Source organism: Prionailurus viverrinus, chromosome B3 (genome assembly GCF_022837055.1).
Source record: "Prionailurus viverrinus isolate Anna chromosome B3, UM_Priviv_1.0, whole genome shotgun sequence".
Classification (NCBI taxonomy): domain Eukaryota; kingdom Metazoa; phylum Chordata; class Mammalia; order Carnivora; family Felidae; genus Prionailurus; species Prionailurus viverrinus.
Genome location: NC_062566.1, coordinates 71,864,084 through 71,868,688, shown reverse-complemented (window position 1 = coordinate 71,868,688; position 4,605 = coordinate 71,864,084). Strand labels below are relative to the sequence as shown.

The 4,605-nt window shown below is 33.1% G+C and overlaps 1 pseudogene; it reads right to left on the bottom strand.

The window, feature by feature from the left end:
* Positions 1–287: 287 nt before the first annotated feature.
* LOC125168099 (60S acidic ribosomal protein P1-like) lies at positions 288–582 on the bottom strand (annotated as a pseudogene).
* Between the last annotated feature and the right edge of the window lie 4,023 nt (positions 583–4,605).

The following is a 4,605-nucleotide window of genomic DNA, read 5'->3' as shown; positions in this document are numbered from 1 at the left end:
TGTAATATTTGATGATTTATAGAATTTTATAATAATAGTATCAAATTGTATCCACAGTAATTCATCACCCTATTTAAGATCTGAATATCTCTAATATCATTGAATCGTCTGTGTGTTTTTCCCTGTTTTATATTCCAGACCTTATGTATTCTGCTCCATTTTCCCTGCTTCGAGGTCAACTACTACTTTTTATGTTTACTGTTTCTTTACTTTTTATTATTTTTTAAATTTTTTTAAGAGTTCAGCTTTTAACTGAACAGGTCACAGAAGGGGTTTAGTCAAAAAGCTCAAAGCCCCATGTAATCATCAGACTCTTCTTACTTTTCTTTCTTTCCTTCCACTTTATTCTCCTTAGCTGGGCCTCCAGCTGCTGAGGTGGGCCCACCAGCTTCGACCTTTTCAGATAAGGCTCCAGATGTTGACGATGTTGGTCAGGGCCTTTGCAAATAAGGGAGGCCAGAAAGGTTCAACTTTTACACCTGCTGCTTTCACGAGGGCACTGATCTTCTCCGTCACAATTACCTCATCATTGTACAAGATGAGAGCAGAGTAGATGCAGATGAGCTTGAAGGCAGATGCCATTGTGCTGGAGAGGGCTGAGCAGGTGCTACTGGGCGCCATGCTAGTCCCAGATGAAGAGAGGGCCTCACCCCTATGCGGCCTTCCCTTCCGCGGAAGTGCCTAGCATCTCACAGGCAGCTGAGGACAGTTTGCTTTTTATTTTAAAAAGCTTTCCCACATGTGTAAGTTGTTGCTGACGAATATATTGTGTAAAGAAGTATGCAGTCTTCTGGAGTTTTTCTTTTGCTTATTACTAATATTTACCCATATTATCATTCATAACTATATCTGTTCTTTTGACTGATTTTTGATATTTTTATTAGCTAAATACACCACAGTTTATTTATCTCTCTCTGGTCCATGGAATCTAGGTTGCTGTTACTAACAATAAGGCTATGAACGGTTTTTACACATCTATGGGTGCATGTCATATGTAGGTCATATAATTACAAGCGGAATTTACAAGTACTGAATGAAGTATGCACATGATCAAATTTACAAGATAAGACTAAACTGTTGTCCAAAATTGTTAAACCAATTTAGACATTTCCTGGTAGTTTATAAGGATTCACAGTGCTCCCTAGCCTTATCAGCACTTGCTATTATCAGATTTATTCATTTTGTCTATTTACTGGGTGTAATATTTTGTTTTTCATTTTAATTTATATTGCTGTAATGACGAAGGTTGAACGTCTTTTTGTTTGATTACCATTACTGTTTCCAATTAATGTGGCTACTAATCCTTTTGTGTTTTTTGTTTCTGTCAGATTATCTTTCCTTGTTGATTTGCAGTTCTTCATTGATTAGGTTATTAATTTTATTCTCCTAATTTGTGCCTTGAATGATCACTCTATTTGTGGTGTTTTTTGGTAAACACAGATTGTTGAATTTAGCATAATTATATTTATCAAGCTTTATATGGTTAAGTCTTTTTTTTGTGTCTCAAGAAATTCTACCCCTTATCTTTATATATTATATTTCTCAAATATATTTTCCTAGGTAACATTCTAAGTGTGCTAAAAATTGCCATTCACTGTATGTCTGTAATTCTTCTAGAGTTAATTTTTGTGTGTAATGAAAACAGAAAAACATAATTTTATTTATTTATTTTTTAATTAGGAAAAACAGTGCTCCAGTACTTGAATAGTCCCTCTTTTCTACATTTTGTCTATATCCCATTTGTTATACTTTATCCCATTTATTAATTAATATTTGCTAATATTCCATTTATTATACTTTAAATTTTCACAGATATGATGGGCTGGTTTTGACTCTGACCTGTTAGTCATTTTTTTCTGTACTAGTAAGGCATTATTTACTTTAAGTGTTGATATCTAAAAAGGCAAGCCCCTTCGACTCTTCTTCTCTGCTACCTTTCCTCACCTCCTCTGTCTCTTTTCTTGTTAAAAGGTTTCATGTGCCTTTGTTCTTTGTAAAATTAGAATAACAAATTCCTTGAAATTATGTTCGAACTTTGTTAAAATTGTTCTCATCTATAAGATCCATTTGGGGACTAATAATGTCTTTCAATATTGAGACCTTCTATCTATAAACTTGGTATACCTCACCATTGGCATCTCTTGTTGCATAGACTCATTGGTACTTTATATTTTCATGATATTATAATGTATTTTGCACATTTGCATGTATATTGTTTTATTCAACAAATTCTTATTGAGTCCCTACTATGTGTCAGGTACTGTTCTAGGTATATAAGACAGAGCAGTTAAAAAGAAAATTAAGAAAGTAAGTTAAAAAAAATTATTTCCTTATATACTTTTTATTCTGTGCTGGATGGACAACAGACAAATGGGTAAACTAGTAAAAACTGCTATAGGGAAAAATAAACACAGAGAAGCTTAACAGTTAGTGATAGTGGTTTTGATAGTGGGCTATAATTTTAAATACGGTAGTGAGAGAAGTTCTTACTGACAATAAGAATTGTGAATGAATTCTTGAATAGTATGAGATTTTTTGTTGTTGTTTGTTGGTACCTAGAAAATGCAATTTAATGTTAATACGCATCTTGAGTTACCTTGTTAAACTCTCTTAAACTCTGTTAGTTTCATGAGTTTGCCTGTAGATTATTTTGGATTTGCTATGTACACCATGATAAGTAAATATATTATCTATGATTAAGAAATCAATTTATTTCTACTTGTTTCTTTTCTTTCTCCATGTCCTTTCTTGTCCTGTGTTATTTCACTAAGGACTTTTTATGTTGAATATTGAATTTCCACTAGTGATAAGTTGATTTTTTGTCTTGCTTCTGATACTAACAGAACCTTTAAAAAAAAATTCTCCATTAAGGATGATGTTTGCTCTGAATTTTTTATTTAAAAAAATTTTTAATGTTTATTTTTGTGAGAGAGAGAAGGGGAGAGAGAGAGAGAGGGAGAGAGATAAGCAGGAGAGGGCCAGAGAGAGAGAGGGAGATGGAGACACAGAATCCGAAGCAGTCTCCAGGCTCTGAGCTTTCAGCACAGACCCTGATGTAGGGCTTGAACTCACAAACCACGAGATCATGACCTGAGCTGAAGTTGGGACGCTTAACCAATTGAGTCACCCAGGCTCCCTTATTCTGAATTTTTCATAGATAAGTTTTATCCAATTAAGAAGATTTTGTCTTCTAGCTCATGTTTTTTTAACACATTTCTTTATCATGAGGGGTGTTTAATTTTTTGAGTGTTTAATCTGTGGATTTTTAGATGGTCTTTTCAATTGTCTCTTATAATCTGTCATACTGGTAGAGTATTTTTAGAAACTTGATCAGGTAAAGCATCCTAATATAAACTCAACTCAATTTAACATACCACTGAGATTTATTTGCTAAGAACCCTTAAAAGATTTTTGGTCTATATTCATGAGTGAGAGTGCTTTTTTTAAAAAAAAAATCTCATTATTGTTTTAGTAGCATAGACAAATTGAGAGCAGTTTCTTATATTTTGGGAGAATCATGTACAATTGCAGTTGTTCTTTGAAAAATTGGTAGATGTCACTTGTAAATCCTGGGACTTTCTTTGTGGTAGAATTTTTGCTTAATAAATACATGTCTTAATGATTACAAGACTATTCAAACTTTTTTTTTTCTTAAGGAAATTTTAGTAAATTTTAATTCTGTTTCAATTTTAACTTGCCAAATTGAACATCATTAGGATAATAACTCTAAATGTTTTTTTTTAATTTACCTATATTTATCTATTTCTTTGCTCACAATTCTTTCTTTTAAACATTTTTTCCAACTATATTGAGGTAACATTTACATACAATAATGTGTAAATTTAAGGTGTAAAATGCATTGATTTGATAATATATTACCTATATGTTACATCATGATTACCACAGTAGCATTTGATAACACTGCGATCATGTCACATAATCCTTTCTTTTTTTGTGATAAAAACATTTAAGATGTGCTTTCTTAGCAACTTTCAAGTATATAATGCAGTATTTTTAATTATAATCTCAATGTTGTGCATTAGATCCCCAGAACTTACTCATCTTCTAACTGGTAGTCGGTACTACTTGACCAACATCTCTCCATTTCCCCCACCTTGGCACCTCCCATTCTATTCTCTGTTTCTGCAAGTTCACCTTTGTTTAGTTGCCACACATAAGTGTCACCATATAGTTTTTGTCTTTGACTTATTTCACTTAGCATTATACCCTCCTAGCCCATCCCTGTTGTCACAAATGGCAGGATTTCTTTCTCATGGCTGAATAACATTTCCTCGTATATGTACACACAATATCTTCTTTATCCATTCATCCATTGGTGGATACAGGTTGCTTCTATATCTTGGTTCTTGTGAATAATTCCACAATAACCATAATAATCCTGCATATATCTCTTCAATATCCTGTTTTCCTTTCCTTTGCATATATATCCAGAAGTGGGATTGCTGGATTATGCATTAGTTCTATTTTTAAATTTTGGAGTAACCTCCATACTGTTTTCCATAGTGGTTGCATCAGTGTGCATTACCACCAACAGTGTGCAAGGGTTCCCTTTTCTCCACCTCCTTGCCAATTCTTGTCATTTCT